The sequence below is a fragment of the Nyctereutes procyonoides genome, unplaced genomic scaffold, assembly GCF_905146905.1.
Source record: "Nyctereutes procyonoides isolate TBG_1078 unplaced genomic scaffold, NYPRO_anot_genome, whole genome shotgun sequence".
Classification (NCBI taxonomy): domain Eukaryota; kingdom Metazoa; phylum Chordata; class Mammalia; order Carnivora; family Canidae; genus Nyctereutes; species Nyctereutes procyonoides.
This window is the reverse complement of record NW_026575139.1, coordinates 1,776,234-1,797,293: the sequence shown is the minus strand read 5'-3', so window position 1 is coordinate 1,797,293 and position 21,060 is coordinate 1,776,234. Positions and strand designations below refer to the sequence as shown.

General features: G+C 41.2%; 1 protein-coding gene across 1 annotated transcript in view; it reads left to right on the top strand.

The window, feature by feature from the left end:
• The window catches only part of TRAF3 (TNF receptor associated factor 3), a 113,185-nt gene that overhangs the window by 41,958 nt on the left and 50,167 nt on the right, over nucleotides 1-21,060 (top strand). Inside the window, exon 2 of the mRNA XM_055304138.1 lies at nucleotides 17,112-17,236. The gene's annotated coding sequence lies outside the window, so the exon portion shown is untranslated. The remainder of the gene's footprint in view (nucleotides 1-17,111; nucleotides 17,237-21,060) is intronic.

Here is a 21,060-nt window from a genome sequence, read left to right as displayed (position 1 = left end):
GTATATTGGGTAGTTAGGTATGGACTGAGAGCCTGAGTACTGGGGTTTGAATCCTGGTTCTCCCCCATGCCCCAGTCTCCTCAGCTGTCAGATGGGGAGGATGCTAGTGGTGGTCTCACAGAGAGACAGGTCCTGCATGTGTAGCAGTGGCAGCTGCCTATGGCAAGCCCTCTTGAGACCACCAGCTGCCACGGTGATGCATGGCAGCTACCCAAGTGCCTGCTTCAGTGGGGATCCTTCCATAGCATGTGGTGACTGCTAGGGATGATGGGAACCCAGAGGAAGGGTCCTTGCTGCTACCTAGGGGAGAAGATTCGGAGCCTGAGGTGTGAAGGGTGGGGGTTAGGTAAACAGGGAAGGCAAAGCAGAGGATTCTCATCAGAGGAAATAGCATGTTTGCAGGGATACAACATTTCATTTCTATTACCAGAATGAAGGGTGACCAGTAGGTTCTTTAATCTGTGTGTTCATTCACCTGATCCTTTACCAAGCACTGTTCGGTGCCAGGCTGGGCATTTAACTTAGGGTATAACAAAACCTGTCTCAGCAAGGTTAGTATTCCTCATCAGGAGGTAGTCACCAGAATCTCTTACTTACTGAGGGGCTCTGTGGTGCGAGAGCATAGTATAGAGCTGCCCTGCAAGGCTCAGATTCTGTTACCTCTCAGCTGTCAGTCAGTCCGTGCCTGCCCAGGGCTGCTGTGAGGGTTTGAGGGTTCCAGAACACAGCCTTGCTGAGGATGCACTAGTGCGTCGTGAAGAACGTGTGTGTGCCATTTTGAGGATGCTTTCCCTTCATCTCTCCGTTTTCTTAGCAGAGTGAATATCCTTTAGCTCCTGTTAAATATACCTTCCTCATAGAACTTGTCCTGGATCCCCAGACTAACTCCAGGTCTGCCCCTTTGTATGCTGGCCCCCTCTGTCATGCAAGTCCTCATGCTTAGAGTGACTTGTTCTCCGTTGATCTTGTCCACTGGAGTGCCTGGAACCATCAGGATGGTGAGGTCTGCTTTATTCATGCCATTTCACACACAGCATGTGGTTGGTTAATGCTCACTAAATATATTGAATGAATGGATGCAAAGTAAAGGTCACTTAGTAATCATGCTACTATTTTAAGTCTTTTTCTGAATTTGATTGTATGGTTAATGGTTTAGTATTTCAAGGGTTGTGATTCATGTAATGGTTTTTACTATACTGCGAAGGTAGCTGGGTGTTCAAGGTGATTGCTACCCACGGAGGAACTAGAAGTTCTTACTGTACTTGCATTTTCTGGAATGAAAGTCATGGTTCATTCTCAGTAGCTTTTCAGTAGGGGCTTTGAGGCTTGTGTGAAGCGGCAGATGTGCAGGATCCTCACAGAGAGTACTTGAGCGTTAAAGATGGTGTGTCATCATGCACATTTCATTAATTTTAGCATTCTTACCCAGCACAATAAATCGTCAAAACCATTCTCCAGTAGAAACCACAAACCAATCAGCCTTTGGAAATCTAGAAATGCCACCCCCCGCTGAGGTGTTTGCAACATTTTTTTAAAGACCCTTATAAAATCTTTGTGATTCAAAAGGCAGCTTTCTGTGCCAGGGGAGTCTCTCTCCAGCGCTCTTGCTTCTGAGGTTTGTAGCTTTCAGAAAGACTGCAATGCAGCGGTCACCAAAGTCTCTGTTCATATGGAAACAACTGGTGGTGAGATCTCTTGCTCCCTTTCTTAGCTGATGACTATGGCCTGCAGTCTGAAGAAGGAGGTCATGAAGACAGTGCTTCCCTGGACTTAGCTGTTTTGGTATAAGAGCAGAAGTGATTTTTTGTGAACGTCGCAGCTAGTGCAGGCATGTCCTGCAGCAGCTGTGTGAAGTTACTGATGCAGTGGGTTTCCTGGGATGTGAGATTCAAGATGCCTTTGCAGGTTGTGCACTGTAATTCTGTTCTCTTCTCTGTGTTCAGATGGTGGATGATGAGAAGGTAAGGACTTTAGAAATCATGTCTAATATGTATTTTAAACGTTTATGAATATCCCTAGTGAAAATGAAGAATTATGATTGAGTAGATTTCTTCTGAACCAAAGAAATAAAACTTTGATTTCTTATTAAAGGACAGGGTGAATGTTTGAACAGTCTTCTTATTTAGTGTTGACAAATGCCATTTAAATAAATTATTAAAGATGTTCTTTAAAGAGATCTGCTTGTTCTTTGACTTACTGAACATGATTGAGTTCCAGAGATGTAGACACGGATAGAATGGATTTGCTTCTTTAACTTAAGCAATGACACTGTCATTAATCTGGCATGGAACATTTTGTTTCACAAAATCTCAACCATATGGCCGTGGATGAGGAAATCTAATTTCCTTAGTTCTTATTTGCCTTCAGATGAGCATTTTCAGATGTGCAGAGCTCTGTGCTTATCCTGGGGTGAGTTGGATACTACCTCCAGCTGCTCCTCTTTGTTTATCTAAGAGGGAGACTGAGAGTCAGAACTGAGGTTTATTTATTTGTCTATGAAGTAGTGGCCCCCAAACTGTATTAAATGCATTATGGGTGGTAATTTATATGTCCAATGCCAAGAAATATACTGTCAGGGTTACCATGGCAACTGCATGCATTCTGAAAAGCTTATGAATGGGTACTGAACCTTCTGGCATTTTAAGTGAGATGTTCCAGCTGAGAGCCTGCATTCATGATTAGTGTAAATAAATTCAGCTTTCTGTGTGTGTCACATCCCTTTTTTTCCGTTTACCAGTTATCTATTCAGCTCAGTTCTTCCTCTGCTAACATCTGCCATGGTCTCTTGGTTCCTGGCAACAGACTATTGTTAAGAGATGGTTTTCAACTTGAGGCTGGAGAGTGAGCCTGTGTGTGCGGGTGTCCCAACACCTCAGTCTGTGGGTGGTGTAGAATGGGCTGGCAGGTCTGTGCCTCCTGAGGGCTGGAAATCCTCGACAACCCCAGAGCATAGCTGCAACCCCGTATGCTGGTGTGGTTCTGGCAGAGCTTCTATCTGTCTGGAGAGCTTCCTTCCAGTAACACAACTCAGGGCTCTAAGAGAGCCTGACTTCTAGGGAGGCAGCCCTGCCTAATTTGTTTCTAGGATATGATGATGGTTGGTTTTGAAGAGGCAGGCCCGGGTTAGAAAGACCCGTGTTCAAAATGCCAAAATCCTGAAACTAATATATGAAGGCCTGTTATCTTCATTACCAAAGGATTGCTTGTTATTGGTTAGAAATGTATGTAGCATAGTTTCTTTGAAAACTAGTTCCCCTTGTGCCTTGAAACTCTATTGGTACCTCGATTACATGGGACTAGAATATTGATTGTTAATATTTTGAAAAAGGCACCTGCACAGCTTGCCTAGGACGTCCGAGGATGGTGGTGGCTGCTGAGGCAGTAGCTCCCAGGAGGCGGCTGTGCAGGCTCCAGGAAGACATTCATACTTGTGTGGAGCCCATGCTCTGTATTAAGGATCTTTTTTTTTTTTTTAAGATTTTATTTATTTATTCACAAGAGAGAGAGAGAGAGAGAGAGAGGCAGAGACACAGGCAGAGGGAGAAGCAGGCTACCTGCAAGGAGCCTGATGTGGGGCTTGATTCCAGGACTCCAGGATCGCACCTCCAGGCTGAAGGCAGGTGCTAAACCTCTAAGCCACCGAGGCGTTCCTATTGAGGATCATTTAGATCACACAGCTTAGATGTTAAGCATGAGGGTAAAGTCAGACTCCCATCAGTGGGCATTTTTGGAGTAGCTCATCTACGGACCTTTGTTGAGAATCCTCATCTCATTCAGTCTCTTTATTTTACAGATGAGGAGACTGAGGCCCAAAGAAACTGCCGCTTGGTTAAGGTTCCACCACAGGTCAGAACCAGATCTAGAGTTAGAAACCTGGTTTCTAGTTTTCTGTTTTCCTAAGGATCACTTTCCTGACAGAAGAATTTTGTTTTTTGCTTTTCTTTTTATAAAAAATAAATTAAAAAGGCCTACATAATAACAGGAATAGAACTCTCTAATTTATAAAAGTTCCTATTTTCTCATTCTTCTTTCTTTATCTCATTTATTGAACTTCTACTCAGTGTGCTGGAGACTTGAGGGGCACATCTTCTGCCCCTCAGGCCTCATGCTGTGATGAGAGCGTGTGACCTGTGCACCAGAGCGCTCAGCCTGCGCGGCTCTGCAGCTGCATTCCGCCAGTCTGTGGTAGCCTGAAGAGAGGCTAGATGCCCAGGGGTCTCTGGGGGGAGCTGAATCATCACCTATTACCTCAAGGTCACAGCACTGTGTTGACCAGGGCAAAACGACACAGTAATATTAGGTGCAGCTCATATGTTACACCTTACTTATTACAAATAATAAGAGGTTGAGCTTGTAAGGCTACTTCTACTCAGCTTACCAGGCAGCTAGGGCATTCTCCCAGGACCCGGCACCTATAGGCACCCCCCTGCCCCGAACCTGCACCTGACACTGAGCTCTGTGCAGGTAGGAGGCACATTTCTCACTGTTGGATCTCAGGCTCAGTACATAACAGAAACCTGTTAAGAAACCCATTAAGTGTCTGGATAACTTTGGAGCCCATGAAAACTTATAGGGCTATTGCAAATTTGGGGGTGGTGGTCAAAGATGACAGAGAAGGAATAAAGCTCAGTGCAGGTCAAGCAGCATTTGGATCCTGTTGCTCAATAGGCACATGGTAAAATACAGGACAGTTTGTGATAGTGAGAACATGATTGAAAATACAGTCTTTAGAAGTTTCCTTTTAGTGATGTACAAAGAGCCCAGGACAAGTGTGTTGTTATCCTCCGGTGAGAGAGAATTAAGTAATCTTTCTCTTGAAAGAGCTGCATCAAAGGAGTCTTAGATGTAACCTTTCAGGAGGAGAAAGATTGCTGCTTTCAGATCTCAGGGGGTTACTAATTTTCTTGATATGAGGAATCCTGTAACCCCGATGCCCTGCCTAACAGTCTGCCTTCATCAGGTCTCTAAAGAAAGTGCCCTAGCAAACAGCCTGGTGTTGTGTTCCCCAGGCAGTTGAGATGGGTAGAACCCAGGGGGATGACGACACGCTCCTTGAATGCACACCACCATGTGAGTCCACGTGCGGGAGTACGTACTCTAAGTGAATCAGGCACTGGTATTAGAAGCCTGTGAAACACAAAAAATGAATTCAGCAGTGTAATTAAAATTGTTCTTTTGACTTAGAAGAATCAAAATTTTTTTTAATTGAAGGAGAACAGTATCTTGACTTGTCAAAAAAGTGCATTCAATTAAAAATGACAAATTTTTACACTTAGAGAAGCCCTGCATGTGTTACAAAATGGCATTTCACAGGCAGATTTATTAATTAGGATTATTTTGCAAGGGTCTTCAGACCCTCAGGTTGGAGTAAGCACCCCTTTTATGTGCAGACTGTGCTCAGCCATAAGACATCTGTGTAATTGGGTGACTTGTATTTTCTGAGTCACTCCCCTGTTGCGCTGCAACTGTCTCTATAGTAGCAGGTAGAGTTGAAACAATCTGCAGAGAAAGGGTCAGGATAGAGCTCAGGTTGGCCATCTCTTAGGTGTTTTAGACTATTGAAGAGCCAAACTGAAATGTTAAAACCTCCAGACAGATTCCTGTTCTGTTCCTCCTCTTTGCCCAGGGCTCCAGGGGCAGTGTAAGGCCTAGTGGATACCTCCTGGCCAGCTCTTCTTCCTCCAGCCCCAGCCTGGAGTCCTATTGTTGCCTGGGGGCGAGGGTAGGACTTTTTCTCAGCTTAGAGCCTTAACTCCCAACCTGCAGTTCCTAGCAGTTTCTGTTGCTTCCCTTTTTATTCTGTGTGGGGTTTTGAAAATGTCTAATAGTGCTGGATGGTTTTATCATTCATCATTATGAGTGGTATTGTTTATTACAATTTGCAACTACAAATCTGGTAAAACAAATTCATTTCCTACATTCAGACTGTGCTCATCTAAAAATTCTGTTTATAACATTAAGTCAGAAGAAGGCTTCTATTATAAGTTGTTGAGAAGCAACTCTGTACCCCTTTTAATAAAGCTATTTTTGAAATGTAATTTAATGCCTGCAAGTAAATTGCTTGGAGGTTTTAGTTCCTTGCTTGCAAAAGTGTGAAAAGGAAAGTATTTTTTAAAGACATTTTCTGAGCTCTGGCCAGCAACCCATTCATTCATTTAATATTTATCAATTTACCATATGATTATTCTTATGTATATATATGTATACATATGTATATGTATTTTATATATATACTTATATCCTTGTATTTTGTATATATTAGTGGATATGTGTGTATATATGCATATGTGTGTACTAATATTAATATCAAGCAGAAGTACAGCAAAAAGATTGGTATCCTTGAATTATAAGGCAGTTTTTTTTCCTATGTAACCTATCAAACGAGATACTGAATTGATAGTACTGAGCCACTTCTTAAACACTGATTTTTCTTTTTGTATTTATCTGTGTTTATATTTTTTAAATCTGAGAATTACAGAAATAGTTAATTTCTACTGATCCTTCAGATTATGGCTTAAATGTCCTCTCCCCAAGGAGGGCTTCCATGTACCCACTTAAATGGTTGTCACTGGTGTGTTCACCATGTGCTTCCTTGGCAGTTTTCATGTCACATGCATGCACACAGTTACGTGTGCTGTGTCCTGTTCCCTGGAGATGATGTTCAGGACCCCTGTCTTTCTTGTCCTCTCCTGCCTGTGCTGTGCTGGCCATTCTGGGCGCTGGAGTGCGTGTTCCCTCTGAGGTGGCTGGGATGCTCTGTGTCCTTTGCAGGACTGTCTTGGAAGTTTTCAAAGTGTTTTCTTGATTCAACCAAGAGATCTTTTTTCTATTACTAACTTAATATCTTTTCAAATTATTGAATACTTGGATTTTTCCCTCCACCAAGGAGATGGAAACAACTGAGAGTAGATGACTGTTTACATCCTCAGCGGTGCCTTCCTCTTTTGCTCTCCATGTTCTTTTCCTTGTAAATGAACAAATACATTGTGAGGGTAGCAGAGTTGAGTTTATTTATTTATTTAAATTTTTTTTTTGTTTTGGTTTTGGTAGCAGAGTTTAATGCATCCTTTGAATTCAAGTATAGAGATTTTTGAGGAGAATGATGTAGTTTTAAGAAACTAGTTAAACTGATTCCAGTGGGGGAAAAAAAACTGATCCCAGTGCTTTTGATATTTTAATTTATAGGAAATGCTCTTTTTGTTTTCCTAAGGACAGTGCCAGACTAGGGAAAGGTGCTGTCATTCAAAATTATTTATTGGGCACTTGTGAGAGTGGACATGTGGATCTGGCATCAGACAAACTGGTCCCAACCATTGGACCATTTGAGACGGTGCCAGGGGCTGTGTGCAAGGCGTGGCATGGCATGGCGCAGTGAGGTCACAGCATGGCCAGGTGTTCCCTGACCTTGGGGCACTTCTCCCTACTGAGTCAGTCCTGGGATCTTTCAGCAGTGCTGATCTAACCTACAAATTTAGATTTATTTTCATCTTATTCCAGTAGAAAATTAATTAGGCCTTCTTTTGTGTAAAAGTGTTGACAGTAGAATATTTTATGTTCAAAATATTGATTAATTTTGGGGGGAACCTAAGAGATTTGATGTTGCATAATAAATGTCTATTTAAATTCACTGAGTAAATTGCAGTGAATTGTAACTATATTAATTAAGCAAAAGTGAACATTGCAGAATAAGTTTATATGAAAGACTGATGAGATGAAAATTTCTTCGTAACCTGAATGATGTCACACTTTTGTACAGCCTTAAGTTAAAACAGTGTGATCAGTTGGATGTCATGTAGGAAACTGTACTGTGAGTACAGTAATTTTAGCAAAGGGGGTCACATTTGATTAGGAAGTTGATTTATTCTAGCATGAGAATATTAGATTCAAAAAGATCCTAGGAATATTACACTAGACATCTCAAGTTTTCAACATGACTCTATCTGTAAAAATATATGTGACATTTCATATTCTGGACTAAAGTAAGTATGCAGTGGTAATGGATATTCAACCATGATTTCATGTGGGCAAGACTTCAGAGAAACCTATCATAGTGCCAAAAACAAAACTAAACTCACCACTGCATTACAACTCCAAAACACGATTTTTTTTTACACAAGAGTAATTTTAACTATTATTCAGTAGCATGCGATAGTCATTCACTCTTTTTTTTTTTTTTTTGGCATTCACTCTTAACTAGATCTTTTCCTCCTTATTCAGATCCATTTGGACAATGCTTTTCAAGAGTAAGCTAAATAATTCTAGTCAGTTCTCACATTTAAAGTACCTAGAAACCAAGCCAAATAATTAGTTAAACGTTGCAGGAAATTTATTTTAGCCTTCACAATATCTCAGTATCTTCCTTGATCTGGTTGTGAATGTCCTATGTTAGTCCTAAGAGGGTAAATAAACTCCACGGATGTCAATGCTGAAATTCAAAACAATGAAAAAACACACTTGGTTTTAAAAAGTGACAAATGGGGACCCCTGGGTGGCTCAGCGGTTGAGCCTCTGCCTTTGACTCAGGTCGTGATCCTGGGGTCGGGGATCTCTGCATGGAGCCTGCTTCTCCCTCTGCCTGTGTCTCTGCCTCTCTGTGTGTCTCTCATGAATAAATAAATAAATAAAAGCTTTAAAAAAATAAAAAGTGACAAATGTATTAGTTAGGCATTATTGATGTTTTGGGAGTTTTGAGGCATGTATTTTGCAGGATTTGAGTTTATAGGTGTCTGACCTGTCGAGAATAGCAGTCAAGTCATCATGGGGGGAGCTCTGGTCTTTGAGACCAGGCTTTCAGTCCTGCTGACTCTGACTTTGGGCAAGTTGCTGAGTGTCATTATCTTGGTTTCTCAATAGTCCAAGGAGGTCTTTGGAGCATTGGATAACCTTTTAAAGATAATTTGAGAGGTGCAAATGGCAAATCCAGTTTTACAGCATAAATCTTTTTTGATTCTTACGATATCATGAGTCAGTGAGTGTGCCTTTGTTGATACAGTCTCTATCTGATAATAGATGTTAGAAATGTGACTCAAGAGGCAGACTACTCTGTCATTTGGTAATGTGTAATGTTGGGAAATTGCTGAATCTTTCTGTTCCAGTTACCTCATCTCTGTAATGGGGGGGGGGGATATTTATAGAGTTGTGAGGAATAAATGAGTAATTACAGGAATAATGTAATAACTACTAATACGTGTTGAATATTTACTGTGTGGTAGATGCTTTCTAAGTGCTGAGGGTGCAAACCTAAAAAAAACCACATTAAAAAAAGATTTTATTTATTTGAGAGAGTGAGAGAGCACAAGAAGGAGCAGAGGGAGAGGGAGAAGCAGGCTCCCTGCTGACCAGAGAGCTCGATGTGGGGCATGAACCCAGCACGCTGGGATCATGTTGTGAGCCAGAGGTAGACACTTAACTGACAAAGCCATCCAGGCGCCCCCCAAAAAGCGCATTTTTTACTTCAGAAAGCTCACAGGTGAGAGAGAGAGAGAGAGAGAGAGAGAGAGAGAGAGAAGGAAGTAAGTATAATCTACCCAGTGTAGGCTTGTGTTATGGTGGGTGTCCTTATAGTATAGATCAGGGCTTGAGGAAGGTCATGTCCACTGGGAGGGAAAAGGTCTCAGAAAAATGTTTGGAGGCATATAACCCTGTAAAAAGCAGGTACCGATCAAGTGTGCCTGACACCTTGCTAGGTGCTGGGGGTCAAGGGAGGCTATAGATAAAATTAGGCAGCATAATCTCTGCCCTAAAGTTTCATGACAAGCTGTGAGTTGAATGTAAATGGTAGATGTTAAGATACTTGAACAGAGTCTTGAGATGAAGTGTCTGGCAGGACATAAAGGAAGTGAGAGGGAAGGAGCCAAGGCACAGGACAAAGGGGCTGGTGCAGCACGTGTACAAGCCTGCACCTGGGATGCAGAGACAGGGTCTTGGCAGGGAGGGCAGGCGTTCAGTGCCAGGTTGCGTGGGGCGGGCAGGCCGACTCATACATAAGGCCAGGTCAGAAGGAGCAGATAGAAGAGGGAATTTGAGGGTGGGGGTGGCTTCATGAACTCAAACAGTGTCTGATTATTAAATTAACTAGTTTCATGAGTTTTGACTATTCATAAAAATTACAATTCGAATTTCATAGTCTTTGTCTCTCCACTAAATGTAATACCTTAACATTTTTAATTAAGGGAAAAGCTTTATTTGGTCATTACATTTGAAAATATTCTCCTGTACTTGTGCTTTTAGAAAATGAAGTAAACACAGAATATGTAGAAGTTGGCTATTGTTGGCAGGTTTTTATTCTTGCAACCATGAGAATCCTTTTGCTTGTGCTTGCCTAGTGCTTTCCTGCTGCATTTACTAGAGGGTACCAGCAGGGTGGTAATCCTGCAGAATCTGGAATGATAGTTTGTTGCTTGATTTATTTTTAATTGAAATGATGTGTTGAGAACCTTGGCACCTTACTTTCATCAGTTAGTAAATTGACTTGGTAGCAGTTGCTGATGGCTGTTTTTGATATACTCCATAATATAAATAAATATATCACCTGGACAATGTATAATTACAGTATTGTTTTACAGTTATAGTATCTTTGTGTGCATGTATTTAGTCATTATATGAAAGTTTTTATTTATTTTTTAACTAATTTATTAAAAACATTTTTTTAAATTTTAAGTAGGCTACATACTCAACATGGGGCTTGAACTCACAACCCTGAGATGAAGAGCCATTTGCTCTACCAACTGAACTGAGCTAGCCAGGTGCCCCAATTATAGGAAAATTTTTATATTCTTGTAACAGTTTGCTGCCTACAAGGTGGGTATGTGTGGGAGTATGTACACATTAGACTTTAGTTGCAAATAGAAGGAATTTGAACATAATGTTTCATATTGAAGCATTTTCTGTTTTAAGAGATCTCTGAGAAAGAAAACATTTAATTTTCCAGTTCTGATAAACTCTTCTAGCTATAATATATTAGTGTGATGTATTTAATAAGAAACTTACTCCTGGGGGCATCTGGGTGGCTCAGGGGTGAGTGTCTGCCTTCTGCTCAAGTCGAGATCCAGGGGTCCTGGGATCGAGTTCCGCATTGGGCTCCCCTCAAGGAGCCTACTTCTCCATCTACCTGCTTCTTTCTCTGTGTCTCTCATGAATAAATAAATCTCTTTTTTAAAAAAGAAAGTTACTCCTGAATTTTACATTTCTGCCATGATGGAATAATGGGGACCAGGAGCAGGTGAGGCAAGAGAGGTACTTGCCTCACGTGCAGAATTGAAGGGGGCACCAGAAAGCTCAATAATTGAGATTAATAAATATGGTAAGGGCATCTGTCTGGCATAGTCGGTAGAGCATGTGACTCTTGATCTCAGCGTTGTAAGTTTGAGCCCCATGTTGGGTATAGCGATTACTTTAAATATTAAAAAATCTTCTTTTTACTTATTTAAAGATTTTATTTATTTTAGTGAGGAGTGGGGCAGAGGGAAAGAGAATTCTCAAGCAGATGCCCTGCTGAGCACGGAGCCCAGAATGGGCTCGATCTCATGACCCTGAGATCATGATCTGAACTGAAATCAGAAGTCCGATGTCCAACCAACTGAGCCACCCAGGTACCCCCCAAATAAACATTTTAATACGGTGCTTTTAAAAAATCAAATTTGATGCAAAGATCCATAATGAAAAAAAAAACAGATTTTAAATACATATATAAGATCAGGATTAGTGATTTTCCCTTTTGCCTCAATTTTAAATTTTAATATTTTTGCTTCTCATGGATTTTTTCATTAATTTTGATTTTTATCTCTATTACGGAGTTTTTTGGCACTCCCTTAAAATTTGTACCCGAGGCCAGTGCCTCACTCACCTCAACCTAGTCCCAAACCAGACTCCCATCTTAAACAACATGAAAGCCAGATAAAATATATGAAACAACTGTTTTAGACATTGGTCAACAGACAGGTTAGGACTGTGTTCCCTGAAATAAAAGAAATGAGACCTGCAACCATTCCAGCTTATCCTCTAGAGCAAGGTCCAAGAAATTTTTCTGTAAAGGGCCAGATAGTAAATATCTCAGGCTTTTTAGACCATATGGTCTCTGTCACAACTACATACTAAACTCTGTGTCTGCTTTCCTACCAAGTATGTAAATAAATTGGTGTGTATTCCAATAAAACTTTATAAGAACTAGTAGTAGGTTAGATGTAGCCCCCATGCTGTAGTTTTCACAAACTTGTCTTAGAGACAAGTCTCTTGTCTCTTGTCCTAGAGACAGTTTCTACACTGCAGGCAGGGGCAGGGAACTGAACCCACTGGTCTTACTGAAGTGGCAAACACTCAGTGTTTGGGAGGACTAAGTGGCTAGAATGGGGGGCATGCAAAGTATAGGAGGGGAAGGGAGCTACTTGGAGGACTCCAGAAAGCTGCAGAAAGACTCCCTTGAGGCTTTGGCTGAGTACTGACCAGCAAATACATGAAGAGAAACACTTCAAAGCAAGGAAAAGAACCACCAGAAAGGAGTAGACTGAACAATTTGTGGACATCACACAAGATTGAGATAGTGTGTATTCCCATCATATTACCACTCTAGAGTAATATCAGTTAGATCCTTTTAAAACTTCTTCTTAAATCTTTGTTAGGGAGGGTTCAGAGTAGCTTTTTCCATTTAGGGCATCAGATAGACTCCTCTCACCTCAGTAGTGGGGCTGAATTAGTTCTAGACCTGAAAGACTGCTGCAGACCTGCCCTCACTTGTTCCAAGTAACAGTTCCCAGAACAAAGTCCCACCTGTATGTATGTATGTTTTTATTTATTTGTTAATGTGTGTTTTTTTTAAAGATTTTATTTATTTATTCATGTGAGACAGAGAGAAAGAGACAGAAACACAGGCAGAGGGAGAAGCAGGCTCCACGCAGGGAGCCCGACGCGGGACTCGATCCCAGGTCTCCAGAATCAGGCCCTGGGCCAAAGGCAGGCGCTAAACCGCTCAGCCACCTAGGGATTCCCCCTGTTAATGTGTTTTTAAAGATTTATGTGTTTATTTGAGAGAGAGTGCATGTGCATGTGCATAAGCAAGAGGAGGGGCAGAGGCAGAAGGAGAGAGAGGATCTCAAGCAGACTCTCCACTGAGCACAGAACCTGATGCAGGGCTCAATCCCAGGACCCTGAGATCATGACCTGAGCCAAAATCAAGAGTTGGCCGCTTAACTCCCTGAGCCACCCAGGCTCCCCAAGTCCCAACTGTATTTAAAAGGATGTAACAAAACCCAGCTCCCAACAGCATAAAAAAATTTTAGTGTCCAGCATCTTATAAAAATTACCAGGCATGCAACAAAGCAAGAAAATATGACTTTAACCAGGAGAAAAATCAACCAATAGAAACAAATCCAAAAATAATAGATAAGGACATTAAAATCACTGAAAAGCAAGTTGTACGTACTCAAGGATGTAGAGAAGAATGAGCATAATTAGCAAAAGATACAAAAAAACCTGAAAACTTCTGGATGAAAAATAGAATACCTGAAATGAAAAATGCAGTAGAGAGATTAACATCAGCTTGGTACTACAGAAGAATTGGTCAATGAGTGTCAAGACATGGCACTAGAAATGATGCAAAATCTAGCAAAAGAATAGGGAAGACTGAAGAGAATAGCAGAGCATTTAGGGACCTGTGAGACAAAATCAGCTGTTCTCAGATACGTGTAACTAGAGTTCCAGGAGAGGAGGGAATACAGTTTGCATTTGAAGAAATAATGGCTGAAAAAAAAAATCCAAATTTGATGAAAACTACAAAGCAGAGTGCTCAAAAACCTCAAATAGGATAAACAAAGAAAGCCATACCAACATTGTACATAATTCCATTGCTGAGAAAACAGTGGTAAAGGGGGGGGGAAGCAACAAGAAGAAAAGACATTACAGAGGAACAGACAGAAATGGCAGCTGACATCTGGTCCGAGCTTGTGCTAGCCAGAAGACAACACAGTGACATGTTTAAAGCACTGAAAGAAAAACCTGTTAGTTCAGAATTCTGTACCTAGAGAAGATATCTTTCAGAAATAAAAGTGAAATCATAATTTCTAGGCCAAGAAAAGCTGACAGAATTTATTACCAGTAGAACTGCAGTACATGAAATCTTTAAAGGAAGTTCAGGTAGAAGGAAATACACCAGATGCAAATTTTTAGAGAGGAATGAACCATAAATGGTCAATAAATATTGTCACTTTGAGTTGCTTTTTAAAAAATGGTTGTTTAAAGCAAAAAATAACAAAAATTTGTAGACCTCCTAATACTTGTAGAGGTAAATGAATGAAAACAGTAGCACAAAGGATGAATGGGGACTGGGATTATGGTACCACTATACTTAAAGTGCCATAACAGTATTTGAAGGCTAACAGTGATAAGTTAGAGATGATTGTCCTACCCAGAAAAATCTGTCATCAGTGAGAAAAGCGGAAACATTAATGCCAATATCACGTATGTGAGAGAGGGTACCATTACAGATCCTACAGGCATTGAAAGGGTAGTAAGGGTAAAATTGTGAATAATTTTATGCCAATAAATTTGACAAAATAAATGAAAACATTCTTTGAAAAACAGAAACCACCAAAGCTCACTCAAGAAGAAATATATAAACTTTCATCACTCTATATTTATTAAAGAAATTGAATTGGTAATGAAAACCCTCACTTCAAAGAAAACTCTAGACCCAAATGACTTTGCTGGTAAATTGTATTAAATGCTTAGAGAAGAAGGAATTCTAATCTGACAAAAACTTTTCTAGAAAATAGAAGAGGAGAGAATGTTTCCCACCTCCTTCTGTGAGGCCATCACTGCCCTGAAAGCAAGACCAGACAAAAACATTACAATACAGGAAAACCACCAAGCACATTTATCATACACACATGTCTTTCATACATATTAGGTCCATATGGAAACATATAAAAAAGATATTGCTTAATGATCAGGTAAACTTTATCTCAGGAATGAAAAATTGGTTTAACACTGGAAAATCAATCCATATAATCCACCATCATAATAGATCAAACACGGAAAAATGAGAAGCATGAAGATGGAACGGGAAGCACAAAGGGACACAGAGGAAATAGTGATGTCCATCACAGGTATGATTGGGTTCTGGAAGGAGAGGAGAAGGACAGTGCAGAGGCAGTGTTTGTAGGGATAATGGCCGAGAAGTTTCCAGAAAGTTGAAAGAAGCCAAACCTCAGTGTTAGGATGTTCAACAAATGACTGACACGATATCCTAAATAAAAAGAAATCCACACCCAAACACCTGGCTGTGAAGCATGTGATTACCTGCAAAGGAAGAGCAGGCAGCTTCTCAGCACCAGCATTGAGAGCCACATAGCAATTGGAATAATGCCTTCATACATGAAAGGAAAGGATTCTCTCTCTAACCAAAATAAATGAATATTCTATAAAATGTTAATGGTGACAAAAATATGTGCACATGCGTAAACACACAATGTTAGGACTTAAGTTGGAAATATGATGAATGGAATTAATATTTTAAAGTCCTTAAAAAAATAAAGTCCTTGCTGTCTGAGAGAAGGGTAAAGATATAGTGGCCTTTGAGAAGAACCTGCACATTATAATTTCTAAAGTAATCACTAAAAGAACAGGGGTGCCAGGGTGGCTCAGTTGATTAAGCATCCAATTCTTGATCTCAGCTCTAGTATTCTGAGAGTCCTGAGATCAGGCGTTGTGTTGGGCTCCACACTGGACATGAAGCCTACTTTAAAAAAAAGAATTCCATTGTGGCAATTGTCAAATGCAAAATTCTTAGAAATGTAAGAAATGTAAACGTAAAAAAAATTTTTTTTAATAGAAAGCAAGTGAGCATGGGGGAGGGGCAGAGGGAGAGAATGACTCTTGAGCAGGCTCCACACCCAGCACAGAGCCTGAAGTAGGGCTGGATCTTACAGTCATAACCTGAGCCAAAATCAAGAGTCAGGTGCTTAATGGACTGGTGCCCATATTCAAATAATTATAAAACTCTATGTAACAGGGATACCTGGGTTGCTCAGTGGTTGAGCATCTGCCTTTGGCTCAGCACATGATCCCTGTGTCCTGGGATCAAGTCCTGCATCAGGCTCCTCACAGGGAACCTGCTTCTGTCTCTGTCTCTCTCTATGTGTCTCTCATGAATAAATAAATAAAATCTTTTTTAAAAATTCTACCTAACAAAGAATTTTTAGGATACCAGTACATAGCCATTCAGTGAGCAAGAATTAAAAAGCCTGACAAATCTTGTTGAGGAATTTGAGCACTGTAAACTTCTGGCAGGAGTATAAATTATTAACATCTTTGGGAAATAGTTTGGCTTTATGTAGCAAAGATGAATATACACTTACCCAGTAATGTAGAAGTCACATTTCTATGTCTGCACACCAGAGAAATACATGCTCACATGTTCAAGATAGCTGCACCAGTGAGATCTGTGTCTTTGCTCCAAAGTAGAAACCATCCAGGGGACTGGATAAGTAAATTATGGTATATTTACACAGTGGAATACTACACAGCAATGAAAATAAATGGCAGGTACAGCAACAGAGGTGGAGTGAAAAAAAAGGTAAGACAAAAGAATACATACAATATAATTCTATAAATCTGTTGATATAAAATTAAATTTGGCAAAAGTAAGCTGTATCAGACCTGCATGCCTAGATGACCCATCTAAAGAAGAGTAAAGGAGTGATAACCGTAAAGATTTGGGTAGTTACTGTTCACAGGGGGAAGTAAGGGTGTGGGGTCAGAGAGAGGCACCCAGCCCTTTTGGGGTTTCAACAATGTTCTGTTCCTTGGCCTAGATGGTAGTTGGACTAGTGTTTGCGTACTGAACATACGTATTTCCTGTGCTTTTTTTGATGTGTGCAATACTTCATGATAATAGTTATTATAAAATAAAAATAGTCTGAAGATACTGAGACTTTGTAATTTGTGTCCAACTCAAAAAATGGAAAATCCAAAGTACATGTTTATAGAGAGTGGTTAAAGTGTTTTCTTTAACTTCTTTCTTGACCATTTTTTTTAATTTACATTTTTTGAAATTCTGTTTTTAAAATCTGTAAAAATGTTCCCAGTGTGAGTTGACCAAGTATTATTCTTACTCCCAGGTAAGAGACTCCACTACATTCTTTGAAGAAGGATAAGACTGACACTGCTTCGCTTCTTTCTTTACCGAAGTCTCTTCCTCCCAGACCGAGCTTTGGGTATCTTCCTTACAGCATATGACACACGGGTACGTCACTGGAAAATTTTAATTTGTATAGATTTCTCTTTGCAGCTGGAACTTGTTTGCTTTTTGTAAAAATAAAGTGATTAAAACACATCCTGAACTTACTCATTTTTGGCTTTAGCAGTTTCACTCTGAGACGGATGTATTTGAGTATCTTCTGCACACATGGCACCATGTTTTGTGTGTGTCTAGCCTTATTTTTATTTCTCATTTCTTTAAACCAGCATTACTTTTTGAGAATAATTGACATTATCCCTGATGGCCCGGTAATAATGAATATGTTTGAAACCCAGGGCAGGGGTAGGGATTTCTGCCTCATAGGCCTGCCCTTTGAAAAACCCAAGACCCACTCTTTCCGGCAGGACACCCACTGCAGTGAAGGTGCCAGTGGCTGAGGCTGGAGGCCTACTCAACTCAGGATTGCATCTTTTGGTACTTGAACTGTTTGCTCCATAGCCATTGTTCTCTAGAAGTTTTTTTTTTCTTTTAATTTTTATTTATTTATGATAGTCACAGAGAAGAGAGAGAGAGAGGCAGAGACACAGGCAGAGGGAGAAGCAGGCTCCATGCACCAGGAGCCCAATGTGGGATTCGATCCCGGGTCTCCAGGATCGCGCCCTGGGCCAAAGGCAGGCGCCAAACTGCTGCGCCACCCAGGGATCCCTAGAAGTTTGAAAGGAAATTCATATAGAGACTATATTTTAGTCTCTAATTTGTGATTGAGTGGCACTCTACTTGAAATTAACTCTTTAATATGTTAGAATAGTAAAATGAATATAAAATGAGTTTGAAGTATTTGCATTCAAAGTGAGATTTAATATGTAGCTATTTTTTAATAAATTCATAAGTATCAAGAAAACTGCAGTTTAAAAGATCGTTTGTAATCACAGGACCACTCAGTTTTTCCCAGCCATCTGAGTTTTTAGTTTGTATGGAGCAGGGTTCAAACAATCCCAGCGAGCGGATGAGTCCCTTCAGTCTGTCCCATCACTTGACAGCCCCTCCCTGTCCCCTTTCTTCTGTGTGTTTTCTTGGTTGCTTGCTTGTCGTCAGAGGTTTCCCTCTGTTGACTTTTGCCCTTTCCACTGAACGTGTTCTTCTGGCCTCTGCATCTCCTGTGACTGGGTGGGCAGATGCAGTGGCTTGACCACATCCCTGCGTGGCCTTTGAGCACAGGCTCTGCAGAGGCAGTGATGGGTGCCCTCAGCAGGACTCCTGTGTCTCAGGGACTTGGGGCCAGTGCTGCCTGGGGCCTGGCCTATGTCATTGGAGGTCGTGAAATGATGGTGCCACACTCTTTGCCATTGACTTTTGCCTTGGGTAGTTGATACTTCGTTAGAAACTCTCCCTCCTTAGGTTTTGATTACACTAAGGAGCAGTTCAAATAGGAAAGGGAGGATAAATGCCTGGTTCTTTCTTTTTACTAGTTCACAAACTAATGAGATGGTTTTACAGCCACTTCCAAAGTGACTGATGACTTGGGAACTTAGACTATGTGGTGTGTTTAGATCCCTTAGTTATGATTCTTATAGATGCTCACCTTGAGCCACTGTGGCCAGTTGAGCCTGAGTGGGCTCCTTTGTCCTCTGACCCGCATTCCTCGTTCCCTTGCTTTGTGGTGTGAAAAGATGTTCCAGATTTCCTTCGAGACTTCTTTGCCCCAGACCTCGCATTGGCTCTTTGTCTGAGCAGCTCTCGTTCCTTTTTGTATAAAATGGTATCTTGAGACCACAGTCTGGGTGCTGAGGATAGACACAGCTGCAGGGCTGGTTATTGTTTGCAGGCCTTTTGGATAGATTGCCAGACAAATACACTTTTTAAGTGAAAATATCATGAATTCATACTGATGTTTCTTTCAAATTTAGTATTTTTAATTCTTTATGCCTCTATTGCTGTCTCTTTTCCTAATGCTGAAAGCCTTGGTTCCTAACAACATTAACGTTGTTCGTTACCTGTTTTATCCTATAAAAGAAATATGATAGATTTATTTGTTTGTTTGTTTATTTTAAAGATTTTATTCATGAGAGACACGAGAAGCAGAGACATAGAGGGAGAAACAGGCTCTTATAGGCAGCCCAATGTGGGACTCAATCCCCAGACCTGGGATCACGCCCTGAGCTAAAGGCAGATGCTCAACTGCTGAGCCACCCAGGTGCCCCCAAATGTGATAGTTTTAGAATAACAATATCAGTGTATTACCAATAATATGATTCCTGAAAAACAGTTTAGGATTTTCTGCAGTTCTTTTTGTCCTTAGAGTATACATCCCTAGGGATATTTTGCCAAATTAAATTTTAAAGTCACTTGAACCAGATCCTCAGTGTGCCAGCAACAGGTTTACACAGTCAAATGCATTTTTTATTTGAATTTGAAGGAACAGCTGCTTTTAAAATTTTGTAAGTTTCTAAAACATTTTCATATTTCCAGGGGTGCCTGGGTGGCCCAGTGGTTGAGTGTCTACCTTCAGCTCAGTGTATGGCCCTGGAGTCCTGGGATTGAGTCCTGCAGCAAGTTCCCTGGGGTCTCTCTCATGAATAAATAAAATCTTTTTTATAAAAAAAAAAACTGCATATCAATAAACTGAATCTGAGAGCCTCTCCCTAGCCATAGAACATACACCCTGGGGCACCTGGCTGTCTCCATCAGTGTAGCATGTGACTCTTGCTCTTGAACCCCATGTTGGGCATAGAGATTACTTAAAAAAATAAAATAGAATCTTTAAAAAAAAGTATACCCTGTATCCATAGAGGTGGTGGTGACAGAGAGTTAGAAGAAGAGTGTTGAAACCAACAGGTCTTGGTCAGTAAACAGGTGTCAGAATCAGGGAAGTGAGGACAGTTCTGCTGGAGCAGCTGGCTCAGTGGCAGTGTCACTCCCTGCAGTGGGAACAGGTTGTCGTGGTGGAGTCAGGGATGTGGCAAACAGGAATGAGAAGCACCGAGAATGGCAAATTCCATGTTGGGGGCATTAAATGCAAGGGGCCTGTGTAGCAAGACAGACTGAGCAAGGCGGTCTGGGAGCTCAGAAAGTGTGGTGCTGCGTGCTCAGAACAGAAGCTCAAGGGTGCAGGTCTGCTGGGTAAGGCCTTGGGGAGGGGTGCAGTTGGCCAGCATGAGTGTGTGGAGGGGAGGAGTGAGTCGGCCTCAGCACTCAGGCAGTTCCTACCTCTAAACCACAGGCAGAAATGGGGGAATCTGCCCGAGAGACTGGGGAGGGGCACTGATACAAGAGCCAGTGCTTTGTGAAATCTCATGCTTTATTCTAAAAGTCGACTTAAATACTGTAATCCAGTCCTTCAGGTGGCTGTGTTTTATGTTTTTCACTCATATTTTTTGAGTAAAGTTGTTGCTCCAGGGAAATGAACCTTATCACACACGTGCAGCTGCCTGTGCCTCCTGTCCAGGCTCACCCTCGGGCAGTATCCACCTGGATGTGGCTCTTTGTGGCTTGTCAAAGCACTGGGCCCTCAGCCTGTCCCCCTCCCGGAGGGCAGGACGCTGGCTCTGGGCCAAGAAAGGCGCAGCTTCTTTGCATAGTCGGGATTGAATGAATGCTTTAAAAAAAAAAAAATCCCTAAATCAAGGGATATTGGCAGTGCTGGGCCTCATAGCTATTGTTTTCCTAAAGGATTTAAAACCAAGTTTTATACTGAGGTTTAATCCGGTTCTTTCCAGCTGTGAGCCTGTGGCCGGCTGTCCTGTCCTCATCGCCCTTCCCCCCAGTCTCTCTTTTTCTCTCTCCAGAGTGGGGTTTTTCATGTGATTTGGATCTGCCTGTTTGGAGAAGAATCGAGTCTCCTCTCATCTTTACTCGGCCAGTATGTTAGC